Here is a 19,447-nt window from a genome sequence, read left to right as displayed (position 1 = left end):
CTGCCTGGTGCAGGGGCATGGGAAACCAATCAATAAAGTGCTGTATGTCTCCTCTGCTCCAGGCCGGCGTTGTGCCACCCTGCAGGCAGTGACGCAGAGACCTGGCCCTCTGCTGCTTGGGCCAGAGCTCTGTACCCTGCCAGCCTTCTCCCCCTCTGGACAGCTGTTTGACACCCCTCACCCTCATTTCCCAGGCTCCCCTGCAGCCTGGGGCATGACCTGTTGTCAGCAAGGGTGGAGCACCCTGCCTTAGCCAGCTGCTGTGGCACCCAGAAAATCTGAGCTGATGGGCTGGTACAGGCCGAGTACAGGTGCAGTGGCTGTGCCTGCTTCTCCCACCCAGCAAGAGCCACAGCACCGCAGGCTAGCCAGCATGGGGGTTTATTACCGCAGGTGTACAAGTCTCCCGCCCTGCTTGCAGGACTCACGGGGAGGGAGGAGAGGAGACAGGCTGGCTGGAGCTGGCCCAGTGTGAACGTACCCTGCAGCAGCACAGTTCAACTTGACTCAGCCCTAACCCTGCTGCGGGAATGGCTGCAGTGCACCACTCCCAGCCTCCTGCCCCCAACAGCAGCCTAGGGGAAAGGGCCTGGAGCCTGCTGGACTGCTACAGTGGGAGGGCGCTCCTCAGGACCAGGCAGGGCGCAGGGCCCAGCCTCAGGAGTGCAGGAACCGGTTGAAGGCATTGTAGGCGGATTCCAAATCAAACAGCATCTGGCGCACTTGGGAATCGTCCAGCTCGTCAGAGGCAGACATGCCGCTCAGCGTCTGCAGCCTGCCGGGGAGAGTCAAGGCACAGTCCTGGCCCCCAGAGCAGGAAGGCGGCCCTTTGCTGGGCTGCACTTTGCGCCTGCACTAGTACTGGAGGGACCTGGCAGGAGCCATGACTTGTCGCCCTGAGTGCTGGCCTAGGAGGAAGCTGGTAGCTCCTCTGGCCACGGTCCCACCCCGCAACCAGTCCCCTGATCAGACATGGCGAGCAGGGCTGGGGACAAGCACCTCCCACTGCAGAGGGAGCAGACTGATGGAGCTGGGCCCGAAGGCACTCTGCGCTCCCCCATGCCCTCAGACTGGCAGGAGCGCCATGGGGCAAGGCAGGTCCAGGCCCTGTCCTGGAGAGCTGGGTCAGGACCCGGGCTTGCTCCTGCAGAGGGCAGGGGCCTCAGAGCACCCTACTCACCACTGGTTCACTTTCTGTCTCCCCTCGAAGTCAGGAGGTAGGTGGCTCATGCGGTTCATCGTCTCCATCAGTTCCCGCAGGTCTGGCTGGATCTGGATGCACAAAAGCATGGAGCTTCTGCTTTTCCTGCCTGGGGCCCGGCTGGGAAAGCCCCACCCCCCTTCAGGCGCTGCTGCCAGCAGTGAAGCCTCCATGCACCCCTAGCTTGTCCCCCTCTCTCTCCGAAGACCAGCCACACCGGGTCAGACCAAAATCCATCTTGCCCAGTGCCCTGTCTTCGGACAGTGGCCAATGCCACATGCCCCAAGGGAAGCGAACAGAACAGCTGAGCATTGAGTGGTCCATCTCCTGTCATCTAGTTCCAACTTCTGACAAACGGAGGCTAGCGCCATCATTCCTGCCCATCCTGGCTAACAGCCACCGATGGACCTCACCTCCCTGAATGGATCTAGCTCTTTTTGGAACTCTATTGATAAAGTCCTGGTCTTCACGCCATCCTCTGGCCAGGAGCTCCAGAAGTGAACGGTGCACTGCATGAGAAATACATCCTGTTTGTTCTTAACCATGTTGCTAATTTCACTGGGTAACCCCTAGATCTCGTGTGGTGGCAACAAGTAAATACCTTTTCCTTATTTTTCCTCCACACCAGTCATGATTTTGTCCACCTCTTAGTCGTCCCCGCACCCTTCATCTATTGTTTTCTAAACTGAAAAGTCACAGACTTTTTAATCTCTCTTCAGATGGACCCGGTCCAAATCCATTGTTTTTGTTACCCTTTTCTGAAACTTTTCTACAGCCAAGGGTGTTTTTTTTTTTTTTTTTTTGAGATGAGGCGACCACATCTGCACGCAGTATTCAAGCTGGGGGTGTACCCTGGATTTATACCAAGGCTGTAAGATACTCCCTGTCTTATCCTCTGTCCCTCTGTAAATGATTCTCACCTCATCCATGGCTCGGATCTCCAGGCGCAGCTTGTCCATCACTGTGATGAAAAGCTGGAAGAGAAAAGAGGTGCCTCAGCAATGGCCTGGAAGCTAGCAGCAGGGCACCTCACTCCGGCCCTCTTGGGAGGGTGGGGGCAAGCCAGGACAGCGGGCCCTTGACAGCCCCCTGGGGACCAGCCATGCAGCTGCACAGGCCAGGCCAGCTGCCAAAGTCCCAGAAGCACAGGATGCCAGGATTACAGTGCGCACAGCCCCTTGCCCCGGGAACGTACAGAGACGATGTCAGCAATGCAGCGGTTCAGGTTGCCCTTGTCGTCCTTGATGGTGATTGGCTGATCCTCCTTGATCCTCTCCATGGCCAGCGGTCAGTCGAGCTGCAGCAGCAGGAGGGTTACAATGAGGCTGGGCAAGCTCAGGGCAGGGTAACAAGCACCATATAACCCCCAACAAAGAGCATTTCCCAGGGAAAGCCGGGTTCCGCTCCATGTGCTAAGCCGGGGGAAGGGAGCACAGTACAGAACGTGGCCAGATGGTTTGAACATAGGGCCACCCAGCCTGGTCGCAGACAGTGACCAGTGCTGGGTGCCCCAGAGGGCATGACCAGAACACGTCACCAAAAGGTGATCCTTCTCCTGTCACCCAGTCCCAGCTTCTGAAAAACGGGGCTAGAGGCACCACCCTGTCCACCTTGCTGAACAGCCATTTGTGGCCCTGTTCTCCATGAACATATCCAGTAGGTTTTTGAGCCTTGTTATAGTCTCAGCCTTCACATTGCCCTGTGGCAGGGAGTCCCACAGCTGGCCCTGCGTTGTGTGAAGAAATCCGTCCTTCTGTCTGTTTTAACCCCACTACCTGTTTGTTTCATGGGGTGACCCCTAGTTCTTGCATTAGAAGAAGGAAGACAGAACACCACTTCCTTATCGACTTTGTCCAACCAGTTGGGATGTTCTGGACATTAGCCGCCTCTTTTCCAACCTGAGAAATCCCACTCTTACTACTCTCCCCACACCATACCCCAGCCATTCCATACCCCTAATTGGTTTTCTGCCCTTTTCTGTACCTTTCCCAATTCCAATACATCTTTTTAGAGATGTGGTGACCTTGAATACTGCTGCAGGTGTGACGTGGAAGTACACGGGATTTATACGAAGGTAATATGATTACGACAAGGTGGAAGTGCCTTTGGTCCAGGGGAGGGAGGGAGAGAAAGAGAGAGAGAGTGTGTGTGCGCGCGCGCGTGCGCACACTCACCCCCCCAAGCCCAGGGGCCCCCTCTCTAAGCCAGGTGACCGCGAGAGTGTAATTCACCTTTGGTGGGTTCTCCAGCACCGACAGTTTTTAAATCTAGGCGGGCTGTATTTCTCATGGGACAGGTCTGCTCTGGGAGTGAGCTGGGGGCAGGGCTCTGGCCAGAGGGACACAGGGGAACAGCCTGGGTGACCACACTGGTTCCTCCAGGCTTGGAATAAACAAATCTATGCAGTCTCTCCCCCCAGCATCTAAGTCAGTCAGGCACAGTAGGGCTATGTCTACACAAGCCCCTTCCTTTCAGAAGGGACATGTTAATGAGCAAGTTGGGAAGATGCTAAGGAGGCGCTGCCATGAATATGCAGTGCCTCTGTGATGTAGTGGGAGATACCTGTGTGTACACGTGGGGCTCCTGCTGAGGGTAACCTGGCGACCAGGTGACACCCCTGGGCTGCAGACAAAGGAGGAGGTGGAGCCTGAGGGGTTTGAACTGGAACTGGGTGTTGGAAGCAGTTAGTCGGGGCTGGGAGAGACAGAGACAAAGGAGGGGGCAAGACCCCGGCTCCGGGGGCCCCTCGGGGCCTCCTCTCCCCAGCATGGCTTGGACTGGCTGTCTCTGCCGGCTGCACTGACTCCTCTGTACGACGCTGTGCCCTGTTGCCTAATAAACCTGCTCTTCTCCTGCCTGCGGATGGGGTGCAGAGGATGGAGACCCCGAACCCCCTCACAGCCTTATTAGCATAATGGTGGCTGCATGTAATTTGAAAGTGTTGCTTTCAAATCGCGCACCGCCCATGTAGACAGGGGCCTTTCGAAAGGACCCCCCGGACTTCGGAAGCCCCTTCTTCCTATTTGGTTTTAGGAAGAAGGGTTTTTCAAAGTCTGGGGGCGGAGGAGTGTCCTTTCAAAAAGCCCCCGTCTAAAGAGGCAGCGCACAATTCAAAAGCTGTGCTTTCCAATTGTGTGGGGCCACTATTATGCTAATGAGGCACTGCATATTCACAGTGGTGCCTCATTAGCATATTCCCAACTCGCCCCAAAAGGAAGGGACTAGTGTCGATGCGGCCTACATGTAGAACTCAGCAGCAACACAGCCCCCCCCCGCCCCCACTGTTCTAGGAGCCCCCCGAGATTCCTGTCCCAGAGTCCCCAAAAGCTGTACTGCTGGAGGCTGAACTCATCCGGAACTTGCGGCAAAATTCATCGATGGAGCCAATTTCGGATCCCTGTACCTATTTGAAGGCAGCTTTGTACTGGACCAGGAGCCGGGAGCAGGCTGCGGTGTACCTGGGGCAGTGCATGGAGTAAGAACAGCTGGAGTGGCTCATGCCAAGCAGGAGGGGAACACGGAGGTCGAGGATGTACAAGCAGGTCCCCAGGGGAAAGGAGAACACTGTAACAGCCCCCACGGCAGGGGAGGCTCCCCAGGGTCTCTGACTGGAGACCCTCTGCATGGAGCAATGTTGCCTGGCCCCCAGGGGAAGTGGGCAGGGCCTGAGGGGGGACTAAGGGGCTGTTTTGATGCTTCTCTGAGCCCCCTCCCCAGTGTGTCCGCAGTGCCCTGGGGAGGGGAGGTCACTCTGCTCCACTCGGTAACGACGCATCCTGCAGGAGATGCTCCTGCTGCTGCATCCGCTTGGCTCCCCTGGGAGAGACCAGGCTGGAAACAAAACCCAGCTGGGGACTCACTCGTTGGGAGAGACACAGTCCTTGATATAGGCTTTCTCCAGAGCCTGCATCGTCTTCACCACCGCAAACAGCTCAGCCATGTTATCGTACCTGAAACCCAAGCGCAGAAGCCCGTGAAGGCGCATAGCCTGTGACCCCCACCGCTATACATGCGCCCGCGTCCCTGGGAACAGCACAGGGGCTCTCATGCTCCACAGCCCAGCAGGAGCACTCCCTTTTTGTGGAGAAGACCCTTCCGTCTATTGCATCTTTCTCAGCCGCAGGCTGCCCTGGCCAATGGCAGAGGCGGAGCAGAAGGGCTCTTGGGTCCTTCCTAGCTTGGCGCGGGGACAGAGCATCAGAACGCAGAGCTCCCTGCACCATCAGCCCCAGCATCTCCCGAGCAAGGACCTCACTGCAGACAACAGCTTGAAGTCCCAGCACTCCCAAGCCCCACAGAACTGTGTACCACATGGGAACCCATTCGGCTGGGGATGGACTCACTTTTCTCGCTCCCGTGCATTTTTATACAGCTTCACCTCCTGCAAGGAGAGCAGATACACAGCCTGTCAGGTACCCGCACAGTGTGTGGTCAGCTGCACAAATGGACAGGCTGGAAGCAGGTGGGGACAGAGCTGACAGATACGGACCTCCTGCATCCTCACCACAGGGTAGAGGAGACAGGGACCAGAGAAACCCACACTGAGATGGAGGTAAGGAGCTGGGAATCACCTCAAGAGCTGGGGTCCCCTGAATGCTCCAGCACTGAGGGCTGTGAAACCGTTTGCAGAGCCAAACCCGACTTACGCTGGAAGGTCATTCTGCCTCCTGTGCCAGAGACAGGACGAGGAGGGGAACGTGACCAGCGTTACTCACCTCGTACAGTTCTGGCTTATTCCCTGGGGCTGAAAAAGAGGAAATCCATGAACAGACCTAGCACTTATAGCTAGGGGCCTACCAGTGACGCCCACAATGCAAAACCTTCCTGGTAACCCGGTGTTAGGAAGGACCACGTCCACAGCTCCTTAGCCTACTAGCTACAGGGATACTGCTAGCACCCAGGACCTCTACAGCCTGCTCCGCTCTTCCATCCCGCCCCTCCTGCTGATCACCGCCCCTTGCTCCAGGCCAGAGAACCCAGCACAGTTCACAAGGGAGAATCAGATTCTGAGCTGGAAGGGTCCTTGAGAAGTTGAGTCCAGCCCCTGCACTGGAGCAGGGCCAAGTAAACAGAGCCCATCCCTTCCAGGCATCTGTCCAGCCTGTTCTTAACAACTTCCACCGATGGGGATCCACAACCTCCCTGGGGCACCTGCTCCACAGCTTAACTGCCCTCAGTGTGGGAAAGCTGTTCTTTATCTCAGGGGGTCTCAAACTTCATTGCTGTACTATCCACTTCTGCCAAGAAAAAGTAATGCACAGACACATGCCTCAGCCAAAACCCAGGCCCTGCCACCAGGGGTGCGAGTAAGGGAAACAAAAGACCAGCCCCATTGCCCGAAGAAAGGAGAGGCTGAGGACCCAGGCTGCAGCCCCAGGAGGGGCCTGGAACCTGAGGCCCACTGCACAGGGCTGAAGCCCTTTGTCTGGCCTCGATCTCAGCAAGTCTAAGCCAACCCAAGGGAACTCATTAAAATGAGGTCCCAACCCAATTTGGGAACTGCTGTGGTATCCTAACCCCTGTTGATGCAGACTGAGCCATTGCTTCGTAACCTGCCTCTGTGGCCGTGATACCCACCCTCCCATGAGCCCAGTGTCCCACCACTCTGCTGCCCCCAGCCCCGCTAGCCTGACCCCTGGGGACTTTGAGGGCGGGCAGTCCCCTGAAGGGAGCTGGAGCCCGCGGTGTCACTGGGTCTCTGGCCAGGGGCGGGGTGGGCCTGGGTCACAGCCCTGCTCATGGGCAGCAGGCAGGGCTCTGTCAGGTGTCGACCGGGCCAGTCTGTGTCTCAGCCCAGGCCATGCGGTGGTGCTGTGGGGCCCCTTGCTCCCCACGGCGGCAGGGCCAGCGGGACTCACCTCCTGGGCCAGGCGCAGCAGGGATCCCGTGGAACATTGTGGTGGGCTGGGGCACTGCTGCCTGGGGGACCTCTGCGAGGGAGGGAGAGAGGCGTTAGTGTGGCCTGGTGGCCCGGCCCCTGCACCCGACGCGATCCCCGGACCCAAACAGCCCCGGGGCCCCACACTCCCCACCGCCCCCTAGTGACAAACACCCCCCAGCCCTGCGCTCCCCACCGCCCCCTAGACACAAACACCCCCCGGCCCTGCGCTCCCCACCGCCCCCCAGCCAAACACACACACACACACAACCCCCCCGGCCCTGCGCTCCCCACCGCCCCCTAGTGACAAACTACCCCCAGCCCTGCGCTCCCCACCGCCCCCTAGTCACAAACACCCCCCCGGCCCTGCGCTCCCCACCGCCCCCCAGCCAAACACACACACACACACAACCCCCCCGGCCCTGCGCTCCCCACCGCCCCCTAGTGACAAACACCCCCCGGCCCTGCGCTCCCCACCGCCCCCTAGTCACAAACGCCCCCCGGCCCTGCGCTCCCCACCGCCCCGTAATGACAAACACCCCCCGGCCCTGCGCTCCCCACCGCCCCCCAGCCGCAAACGCCCCCCCCCGGCCCCGCGCTCGCCACCGCCCCCTAGTCACAAACACCCCCCCCGGCCCGGCGCTCCCCACCGCCCCCCAGTCACAAACACCCCCCCCCGGCCGTGCGCTCCTCACCGCCCCCCAGCCACAAACACCCCCCCCGCCCTGCGCTCCCCACCGCCCCCCAGCCACAAACACCCCCCCCCCGCCCTGCGCTCCTCACCGCCCCCCAGCCAAACACACACACACACACACACACACACACACCCTGAGCCGAGCGCACCGCACCGCACCGCTGCTCCCCGCACCCCCGGCCCTGCCGCGCCGCCGCCCTCCGGCCTCTCACCCGCTTCCTGGAAAATGGCGCCGGAGCACATCGAGCGCTCGCCTCTCCGCTCGCCCGCCTGCCTGGGAGGGGCGTGGCCGTTATTTGGGCGGGAAGGGCGCGCGCTGCAGTGCTGAGGGATGAACAAGTGACCCCCCCCCGCCCCTCCCCGGTCCCGCCAGAGACGGGGCTTTCCCGCCCGGCCCGGCGGTGTGCAATCCCGTGGGGGGGGGGAGCCGGCGCCCTGCGCCTCTGGCCGGTGGGTGGATGCCGGAGTGCGCCACAGCCCCGGTACAAGGGCCAGGCGCCAGCAGCCCGAACGGGAGCGCGTGTGACGTGCTAGGGCTCCGCAGAGCCGGCACGCGTGCCAAGAACAGCACGCGTGCCAAGAACAGCAGGTGAGGCGGGAGCTCAGCCCCGCCCTTCCTCCCCCCAGGCAGCCGGGTGCTGGCACAGAGCCAGGCCGCCTGGGGAGTAGGAAAAGCCCGTCTCACACGGCCAACCCCCTCCCCGAGCGGGAGAGCCCTGCCTCCTCGCGTGTTTATTCACGGAGCTGTTGTCAGAAGGACCCCTAGTGGCTTTTAAAAGTATCACCGGCACTCAGGCTGGAGAGGATGGAAGGTCAGTTTTCAACACTGCCTCCAAGGTTGCTGAGCCCGGTGGTACTGCGGTGGGAACGAGTGGGTACTGTTACAGACACGCTGCGCCTCAGGGATGTTCTCTCTTCTGTAGGGTAACCCTGTCTGAATGTTCCCAGTAAAGTTCCCCAGAGGTGGCCCGGCAGTAAGGCCCTTTGTCAGTCCTTTACCTAGTAACCCTTTTGCAATAGGGTGCCGAGCCTCCTTGGTCAAAGCCGCCTGAGTCCCAGCCTGGCACAGGCTTGGTCAGTTCCTCCTGCTCCCATGGTTGCTCTGCAGAGCGGCTGTGAGGGGAAATGCTGACCCCACAGGAGTCTTCATGCTGAGAAACAGCTACAGTGCTGCTTCCTGGCCTGCGTCGGCTGGCAGGTAGCCCCCCATCCCCTGCTGTGCAAGGTCAGGGACAGAAGGATGGAGCCAGCTGGAACATGGTTTAAATGCAGCATCTCTGCCCCAAGGGGTTGGCAAGGAGAGGAGTCTGTTTTCTGGAGCTGCCTCCCTCAACTTGCCCATCTTTTTGTACAACTGCAGGCCCATGTTTCCTTCTAATCCTGTAAGGTGCTATTTATTCTCCTTTGCATTTTGCAATCGATCCATTGAATTTCAATTATTTATTGGTTCAATTATTTAATAAAATCATACTTGTAAAATATTGTTACAGATGTGAAATTCATAACATGAAAAGCAACATTCGGAGACCTGAACCAAACGTTGCATGTGTGGCTGATTTCGGGCTATGAATAGTTAGAAATAGTTGAGTTAAAGAATATTTTGAACATGTGTCTGTACTCGCTCTTCAAGGTGGTGTATTCTGTGATGGATTTGAAACGTTGATGCATTTGGTCCATGTTTAGTTTGTTGCATGCCCTACTATGTCACAAACCTCTCTAGTATAACCATAAGCATAGTAAATGTCAGTAATTGTGAAGTTTATGAGCAACTGATTCAGCTGTGAAATTGACCAGCACCTCTATTTCAGGAGAGATCTCTGTGCTGATGTATTCAGAGCAGAACAAACTCATTTTTACTCCAGAATAAAAATCCTTCTTGCTCTCTCCAGTAGTAGGTTCTGTGACAATCTCAGTACCCTAACTAGCTAATTCTGCACCTGAGGCAAGAATATAAAATTGCACCCCTCATGTATTCATGGTAGTTAGTTTGTAGAACAATGGAAAGTACATAAATAATCACAGTAACAGCAACAGTAACAACACACTGCTTATGCTGGCAGGGGGAGGGGGCTGTGTGGGGTGTACCCACCATACCTTGTCTCTCCTGCCTCAAGTGGGACTGTGCCGCTAGCAGATGCCTGCAGCGGGTGGTCGTGGGGTCACAAAAGAAACGGGGAAGGGCAGGGAGCAGGTGGGTGTGCTGACAGCACTGGGTGCAGATCCAAGATAGCAACATTGGAGCCAGTGTGGTGCGTAGGGCCAAGGGGGTGTGTGTGTGTGGAGGTGCTGTGTGAAAGGATGCGTGTGTGTGTGTGTAAAGGTGGGGTGTGTATGTTGCTGCTGTGCCTCTGGGCAGCGTGCAAATGTACATGTAGATGCTCGTGGTATTGAGTGTCGGGAGAGGGTGTGGACGGTGGTGGTGCTGTACCAAGAAGCAGGTGTTTGTCAGAGCTGGTTGCCCCTTATGTGTGCGTAGAGGCTGTGTGAAGGTGGGGCACTGCACAGGGACCAGGGATTGTCTCCAGGACCAAGGAGAGGTTGTCAGGGAGTCATCTGACAGGTGAAGCCCCAGACTCAGAACTAGCTCCCCCTAGGACCAAGTGAATCCCCACCTCCGTGGATGAGCTCCAGGAACACTGGTAGCTAATTCTGAAAGGCAGCAATGTGGGGCATGCTGGGCTACGTCTACACGTGAAGCCAACATTGAAATAGGCTATTTCGATGAGTAACGTCTACACGTCCTCCAGGGCTGGCAACGTCGATGTTCAACTTCGACGTTGCGCGGCACCACATCGAAATAGGCGCTGCGAGGGAACGTCTACACGCCAAAGTAGCACACATCGAAATAAGGGTGCCAGGCACAGCTGCAGACAGGGTCACAGGGCGGACTCAACAGCAAGCCGCTCCCTAAAAGGGCCCCTCCCAGACACACTTGCACTAAACAACACAAGATCCACAGAGCCGACAACTGGTTGCAGACCCTGTGCATGCAGCATGGATCCCCAGCTGCCGCAGCAGCAGCCAGAAGCCCTGGGCTAAGGGCTGCTGCCCACGGTGACCATAGAGCCCCGCAGGGGCTGGAGAGAGAGCATCTCTCAACCCCTCAGCTGATGGCCGCCATGGCGGACCCCGCTATTTCGAAGTTGCGGGACGCGCAACGACTACACGGTCCCTACTTCGACGTTGAACGTCAAAGTAGGGCGCTATTCCTATCCCCTCATGGGGTTAGCGACTTCGACGTCTCGCCGCCTAACGTCGAAGTTAACTTCGAAATAGCGCCCGGCGCGTATAGCCGTGACGGGCACTATTTCGAAGTTAGTGCCGCTACTTTGAAGTAGCGTGCACGTGTAGACACGGCTGTGGTGTGTCAGAATGCCATACCAGCAGCTGATTTGGAGGAATAGCCTTTTTTGGCATCACAATGCAAAAAGTGTTCTTTAGATATAGCGCTGCTCCCCAGCTTCTCCCCAGCCACTCGCTCAAAGAAGGAAATTTGGTTGGTTTGGCATGATTCGTTCTTGGCATATATCAGAGAGGAGCCATGTTAGTCTGTAGCTTCGAGAACAACAAGAAGTCCTGTGGCACCTTATAGACTAACAGAGATTTAGGAGCATAAGCTTTTGTGAGCAAAGACCCGCTTTGTCAGGTGCATGAGTTGCGGGGGGTGGTTTCAGAGGGGTATTTAGAGAGTGGAGTCCCAGTAAGAGGGAGGGCCAGAGCTGACGAGGTCTATTCAGCCAGGCGGAAATGGCCCGGTATCAACAGTACTTACCAAAAGAGGGCAAAACAAGTTAGACTCTGACAAAGGTTCACATCCCCCATCTGATCTGACTTGGATTTTCCTCTTTTGATAACTGCTTTTGGGACTGGGCCATTTCCACCTTGCTGAATAGACCTTGTCAGCTCCGGCCCTCCCTCTTCCTGGGACTCCACTCTTTAAATACCCCTCTGACACCGCCCCCCTACTCATGCATCTGATGAAGCGGGTCTTTGCCCACGAAAGCTTATGCTGCAAGATATGTTAGTCTATAAGGGGCCACAGGCCTTCTTGTTGTTCTTGGCATATTTATTTCTTACCATGCTGTAGCCGCTGGAAGAAGGCAGCTTGGCTCTGCACTATGCCGGGATGTCCTTCTTCCCTGTGGACTAGTCCAAGGTTTAGGTCAGTGTTGGCCAGCTGCAATGAAAGGGGTGCAGTGCTCTAGCCAGGAGGCTCTTAGCTCCTTCAAGGTACATGGCAGCTTCTGCCTGCTCTTTCCTGAATTCCCTCCCGGTGTGCTATCATCTTTCTGGGCCTGAACCCAGAGCCGGAGGAACCTCCTCAGTTCAGCACCGGAAGCTGTGGCGAGACGCCATGACCGGTGTCAGAGAGCCTGTGGCATGTTCCGCGGGGGATGCCCTTGCTGCGATACCCAAACTGACGACCAGGTGGCACTGTTACGTTACTGGCTTATGCATTGGTGCTGGTGTAAGGCAGCCACATTTACCTGGCTGTGAGTACGGGCGAATTATTGTTATGTGTTATGGTGATTAATTCTTACGCCTGGAGCCTCCTCAGGGCATGTCAGAAGCCAGGTGTGGGTGAGGCTGCAGCGTAGCCTGCTCACAGTGATTGAAGGGAGGGCTGAGACCCATAGCTCAGCATGCCCCTCCTCCCCGCTCTCAGGTTTGTGCATGGGTGAAAGCTCCCTTGCTCTTTACCTCCCTCCCTTTCCTGGGCACAGGCAGCCCAGGGAACCTGGCAGGAGCCCAGGGCCAGAGCACAGCCTTGCGAAGGTCTCCACCTCCATCTGTGTCGCTGGGCTGGCCCTTTCGCACTGGGATGTGTGCCAGGAAGAGGGGTGGGGAAGGGGACAGCCCCAGCAGGGCCCAGGCAGGGAGCGCTTCTGTGACTCCCCTGCCCACCACTGCATAGGCTGACTGCGCAAGGGCTCTGCCCAACTCTGGCCTGCCCCCAGGCTCAGCCGCTACGCCTGTTGCTCAGCCAGAGCTCTGAGCAGATAACTTAGTGCTTAACAAGCCTCCACTACCCAGGTGGGGTGGGGAGCAACCTGAGAGTCCCTGTAGTGTAGGTGGGGCAGTGAGGCACAGAGAGAACACAACAAGGGATGAGAGCAAACCCTCCTAGGCTCTATTCACATCTCGGGGGGAAGGCCTCCTAGAGAGTACAAGAGGGACTGGGAGCCAGGACTCCTGGGTTCTGCACATGCAGCTGACTCTGTGACTCTGGGAGATTCTTGTTGCCGGTCGGTGGCTCTACTGCCACATCTCCTGCAAAGCATGAGGCTGAGTTAGCCAATGATTGCCAGGTATCTGGTGTCCCTGGATGGAAGTTGTACCAGACACACACACTGTTACGTTGGCTGATGCCTGGGTATTACTGTTGGCAGAGCCGCCCTGCTGTACAGGCTGTGGGAACATTGGGCTAGCACAGGTCCCAGCTCAGCTGCTCAGTTCATGGGGCAGTGAGTCCCCTGCTTCTGCAGAGCTGTGGGGGTCTGTCTGATCTCAGAGGCACCTGGGGCTTTCCCTTTTCAGTGTAGCTTTCCATCTCTTCTTCCTGGGATGCTCATCCCCCACCGAGCAGGAATCTCAGCCCCTGCTCTGCCCAGGCTTTGTGACTGGCAGGGATGTGCCCAGTCTGGGTGAGGCCTCAGCTGCAGCCACAATAACCTCTGGCTAAAATGCTTTGCTAGAGCACAGCCAGTTCTGTGGTCTGTGTTGAGGGCTAAAACCAGAAGAGTGGAGGTGGGCCCTGACCTTGTCACTTTCCCAGGCCTTGCTGAGTGATGAAGACGGGGGGATTGCAGTGGCACCCTCTCAGGGCTGGGCTCAGCTTGGCAGAGAAGATAATGGATGTACTGGTAGAGGCAGCTGAGGGAGGTCCCCCTGGAGCTCAAGTGACAGGCCCTGTGATTTATATACAGAGATACACATCTCACAGAGCTGGAAGGGGCCCTGGGAATTCATCCAGTCCAGTCCCCTTCCTCTGGGCAGGGCCAAGCACCATCCCTGCCACGTTTTTTTTTTTAAATCTATTTGCCTGAGACCCCCTAAATGGCCCTCTCAGGGGGTTGAGCTCAACACCCCTGGGTTTAGTGGGTCAATGCTCTAACCACTGACCTCTCCCACCCCCTTGACATTTTTTTCATCTGGGGAGATACACAGCACCAAGCAACATCCCTGACAGATTTCCTCCCCACACATTATTTCTCCCAAACTTCTCAAGGCCTGAACTCACTACTCAGGGAGTTTAACAGGCCACTGCTCAGACCACTGAGTTAACCCCTCCCCCCGCTTTTTTTTTAAAAGTCATACCCAGAGACCAATAAGCCAGCTAAATCTATTTGCCCCAGATCCCTAAATGGCCTCCTCAAGGACTGAGCTCACAACTTTGGCTTTAGCAGGGCAATGCTCAAACCACTGAGCTATCCCTACTCCTGTCGAAGCTATATGGAGATACACACCTCAAAGAGATGTAAAGGACCTCAGAATGTCATTCAGCCTGAACCAGCACCTCCCCGCTTTTTGTAAAAAACTTGGCCCTGGTCCCTAAGTGACTCCCTCAAGGACTGAGCTCACACCCCTGGGTTTAGCAGGCCAATGCTCTAACCACTGAGCTAGCTAGCTAGCTCCCCCCCAACAGGCCTGCCTTACTCCCCTTCACCAACCCCTTCCTCCCACTGTTGGCCCCCCAGCCAACTCACGTTCCTCCCTTAAGTGCCCCTAACCCCAACTCCTACCCTCATTTGCCCTTCCAGTCACACAGCCCAGGCTCTCCAAAGGCGGCTCTTCCGAGCCCTTCTCTGAGGATCTCCTGCCGGGGAGCCCTGGGCCCCCACCAGCTCCAGCGCCTGTTTGGCTGCTCAGCAGAGCCGCATTGTCTGCATGAGCCTGCCTGCCCGCAGACAATGAGCTCCTTCCCTGGCACAATGGCGCTCAGCCTGCGGGGAGCCGGTGACATGCTGTCCTTCCCGCTGCGCCTGGCTCTATGAAGGGCTGGGGGAGGGCCAGCCCACAGCCCCCTCTGGCACAGCACAGGGCCCTGGGAGACTCAGCCAGGGACAAGCTGAGGTCCCTTCCCATCCCCCCCTTCTGTGGCTCCCCACCCCTACCTGCTGTGGGGCTCTGTGATGGAGTGGGGGGAGTGCATGTGTGAGACTCAGGCTGGATGTGTGGGACAAGCAGAGCAGCTCCCAGCGGCTGAGGATGACCCTGGGGCTATAACCTAGGCTGGCAGGTAACACCTCAGCCCTGAACAAAGAGGAGGGTGGAGCTGAGCTGGTTTTGAATCGGGGGCAGCAGTTAGAGGCTGGGTGAGAGGGAGCTGGAAGGCAGCCAGCCAAAAGCTGCACCCCAGAGGGGCACCCCTCGGGCTCCTCACCCCAGGACGGGTTGGAAGGACTGTCTCTGACTGCTGCACTGACGCTTCTGTGAGAAACTGGGCATCTGGTGCCTAATAAACCTCCTGTTGTACCTGCTGAGTGAGAGTCACTCCTGCCAGCAGACGGGGTGCAGTGCAGGGGGACCCCTGAACCCCATCACAGGCTCCTATCAGCCAGAGCCCTGCCTGCCCCTCCTCACAGCACCCCCCTGCAGCGCGGGGGCCTTCTGTTCTGCATGAGCTGTCCAGGGTAGGAAGGGGTGAGGCCAGCCCAGGGGCTGCAAATTCCCTGGGACGCGGCGTGGATCCAGCGTGAAGTGGCTGAAACTGGCTGCCACAGCATGGACCCAGTGGCAGGGCTCAATTTATCCTTTGCCTGGGGCATGCCCCAAAGAGAGGCGGAGTGACGTCCTCAGTGGAGGGCAGCTCCGTCTGGGCTGTGCAATGGGGAGCTGCAGAGGCAGAAGCCTTTTCCTCCAGTGCCAATGGCACTCTCTGAGCACCCAGCAGGAGGTTAAGGCTAAGCTATGTCCTGTCCTGTCTTCTCCCCGTACCCCTGGTGCTGGTCCTGGTAGGCAGACCTTGCTCTAAACTTGGGAGTCCTGGCAGTGAGGGACACAGCTGCCCTGCGCAGCTCTCTCCCCACCAGACCAACCAGCAGGGCCAGTCTGTTCTCTAGAGCACAAATGGCCGCTGGATTTGCGCAACTGTTTTCAAAGCAGCTAGCTGGCTTGGCCTTGGGAAGGCTGGGTATCAGAGACAAGCAGGTCCCACCTCTCCCGCACCCTGGCAATCATGCCCTGAAATACAAGGGGTGACCACAGCACCTAAGACAAGATTTATGGGACATCAACCCCAGGGACCATGGGCCAGCTCCACCACCTGACAAAAAAACAGGGTTCAGTAATGCAAGTCACCCAACCACCCTCCTGAACACTTGCAAGCCGTGTCTACACGTGCACGCTACTTCGAAGTAGCGGCACTAACTTCGAAATAGCGCCCGTCACGGCTACACGTGTTGGGCACTATTTCGATGTTAACATCGACATTAGGTGGCGAGACGTCGAAGCCGCTAACCCCATGAGGGGATGGGAATAGCGCCCTACTTCGAAGTTGAACATCGAAGTAGGGCACGTGTAGCCGATCCGCGTCCCGCAAAATCGAAATAGCGGGGTCCACCATAGCAGCCATCAGCTGAGGGGTTGAGAGACGCTCTCTCTCCAGCCCCTGCGGGGCTCTATGGTCACCGTGTTCAGCAGCCCTGAGCCCAGGGCTTCTGGCTGCTGCTGCGGCAGCTGGGGATCCATGCTGCATGCACAGGGTCTGCAACCAGCTGTCGGCTCTGTGGATCTTGTGTTGTTTAGTGCAAGTGTGTCTGGGAGGGGCCCTTTAAGGGAGCGGCTTGCTGTTGAGTCCGCCCTGTGACCCTGTCTGCAGCTGTGCCTGGCACCCTTATTTCGATGTGTGCTACTTTGGCGTGTAGACGTTCCCTCGTAGCGCCTATTTCGATGTGGTGCCACGCAACGTCGATGTTGAACGTCGACGTTGCCAGCCCTGGAGAACGTACAGACGTTATTCATTGAAATAGCCTATTTCGATGTCGCTACATCAAAATAAGCTACTTCGATGTAGGCTTGACGTGTAGACGTAGCTCTGGACTGCAGCTGTACTTTGGAATGGCTATGCTAATAACTGAATAGAACAATACTAATGAGGTGCTGAAATGAATATTCAGTGCCTCATTAGGATGCTGTTGGACAGGGCACTTTGTGGCTTGGTTCCATAGGGATCCTTTTTGAAAGACCCTTGCAGACCTGGAAATCCCCTTATCAGTTGATAGGAACAAGGGGATTTTGAAGTGTGTAGGGTCCTTTGGGAAAGGACCCCCATGTAGCCAACCCACACGCAAGCAAAATGGGACACTTCTGACGTGGCGCAGGTGGCAGTATGCTAATGAGGTGCTGAATATTCATTTCAGCACCTCATTAGTATTCTTCGATTTGGCCATTAGCACGGCCATTTCAAAATTTTGGCCAAGTGCGGCCACAGCCCCCTAGTCTTCGAAAGCCCCTAAAACCAAATAGCAATAAGGGGCTTTGCAAAGGGTCCCATCTGCACTGCATGGGCGGCCTGCTGTAGCTGCCATTATGCTAATTAGGTGCCTCATATTCATGGTAGTGCCTCATTAGCATATTCTGACCTTGCTTATTACCATACCCCTTTCAGAAAGAAGGGGCTAGCGTAGACGTAGCCTTTGTGAGACTCCTTCTTGGTAGGTGCTGTAGTTAGGCCCAAAGCTGAAACTGCTACGAGCTGAGCAGTAGAACCGGCGGCTCAAGCCATGGAGAGCTGGTTTTGCCTCCAGCCACAATACAGGGGACAAACGGCCAGTGGGGGGGCACACAGGACACTGGACCAATGAGAGGATGTCTGGCCTTGCCTCAGGCTCAATGAGGGGTGCATCGGGGTGATGTGTCAGGACCTGCACGGACTGGACAGAGTTGTAAGTGGGGCATTTGAGGTTGGGTGCAGAGAATGTTGGGGTGTGTGGATTCGATCCTTACAGTACTGGACTTGTGAGCCTGAGAGGCAAAGGACACTGCTCAATCCATCTGAGCTGGGACAGTTACTTGAGGGTTAGTTACGAACTCTGGGTGTGGGATTTTCCCAAGCTATTGCCATGTGATTTCTCTGCCTCTTTCATTAAAAGTTTCTTTTCTACACTCAGACTCTGTGCGTGCGAGTGGGGAAGCATCGCCTCTCCAAGGCGCCCGGGGGTGCACATTTCCCAGGCTACTGGGTGTGGGCTGGAGCCAGTTCAGTGTGAGATGGGTGAAAAGGAGCCCCTAGATGCCCTGCTTGCTGCCGACACCTTCTGGCAGAAGAGTTACATGTGAACAAAGGACAGGAACGCTGCCTGTTGTGTCTGCCTGGCTAGCTGGGTTTGCTGGTCTAATGGGAAGAGATAAGAGCAGTTACAGGGTTACGGGCCGTAGTACGGGGCATGGTGGGAGTGTAATACATGAGCATACGCTGGAAGGCTGCCTGGCTCCCTCTCTCAAACTGAAGTCAAGTTAGGCCCAGTTAGGACTGGCAAGAGGGCTGGGCGGGCGGGGGCAGCAAAAGCAACAGTAAAAGCTAAAGAAACTCCTGGCCGTGGCCAGAACGCACCCTCTCCCATGACCCCTCCCCCATGGGATACAAAGGAGGTGGGATGAAGCCTCCTGTCTCAGGACCCGCCCAAGTGGAGGGTGACTATAAGGGATGTGGCTAAGGGCACACACTGCAGGTCTAGCGAGGCCTTATCAGAGGGAGTGTCAGGGATGGGGCCAGCGCGGTGTTCTGCAGTGTCTGAGCTGGGAAGCGAGACAGCGTGAAAGTGCTGGGGTGTCAGGCTGGCAGAGGAACCCTGGGGAGCAGATTTGGCCAGGTTGCAGAGCTAGGGGTGCACTTGCTTGGAACTAACTTGCTTTGGGCTTCTGATCTCCTGATTTCCGCTTGTGTGACGAGAGGTGGGGGCGGGGTGAAGGGAAAGCCTTCTAACATTGCCTCGCTGGGAACCAGAGCCACCCCGCCACTTCCACCCCCACCCACCCCCCTCTACAGCCACTGGGCTCACACACCTCTAGCCTGGAGGCAGAGCTGGGCCCTGCCTGTTCACATTGTCCAAATGCCCACCAGCTAAACGGGGAGCCCAGGGGGTTTGCCTTTTGGATCAAGAATGCTTGAAAACAGGGGCAGCAGCTCAGGTTTGTTCAGCTTTTGCAAAGATCTTTGCAAAGCTGTCAGCAACCGGCTGGGGCAGCTGGTTCTCCGGCAAACACCTCCAGGGTGGGGAGGAGGGGGACAGATCCCAGGCCAGGCTGTGCTACACACGGGCACCTCTGTTTAAACAGTCTGCAGCAAGCTAGTTGACATTAGACCACCACCAGGTTTTAGAGTTACCGGCCATTGAGCTGAATGGAGCCACTCAACACCGTCATTTGTGACTCCCTGCCGGAAGGCTGCATCAGGCAGCGGTGCGCAGGGGCACGGCTGTGGGGGGGATGCTGCTTCCCAGAACATCGGCACTCCAATTGAAGCATTATTTGGACTCTGTGGGTGCTTGGGACACCCTCACCCCATTGACACACGTTGGGAAGGCATTAGGGATTGATGACGATTTGCGTATAGGCACAGCCATCTCCCTGGGGCCTGCAGGGGGGGCTCCTTCGGAAACGTTTGGAGACTAGAGGGCAAAGCTGTGGCTGAGTCTAATTTTAGGGGAGGGCAAATGAGGGAAAATGTAAT

At 57.0% G+C, this 19,447-nt stretch overlaps 1 pseudogene; it reads right to left on the bottom strand.

Moving 5' to 3' along the window:
• Positions 1–284: 284 nt before the first annotated feature.
• Positions 285–8,016, bottom strand: LOC142009030 (vacuolar protein sorting-associated protein 28 homolog; annotated as a pseudogene).
• Between the last annotated feature and the right edge of the window lie 11,431 nt (positions 8,017–19,447).

This window comes from Carettochelys insculpta, chromosome 2 (genome assembly GCF_033958435.1).
Source record: "Carettochelys insculpta isolate YL-2023 chromosome 2, ASM3395843v1, whole genome shotgun sequence".
Lineage (NCBI taxonomy): Eukaryota > Metazoa > Chordata > Testudines > Carettochelyidae > Carettochelys > Carettochelys insculpta.
Note: the sequence above shows the minus strand (reverse complement) of the source record. Positions and strands in the feature narration are given on the sequence as shown.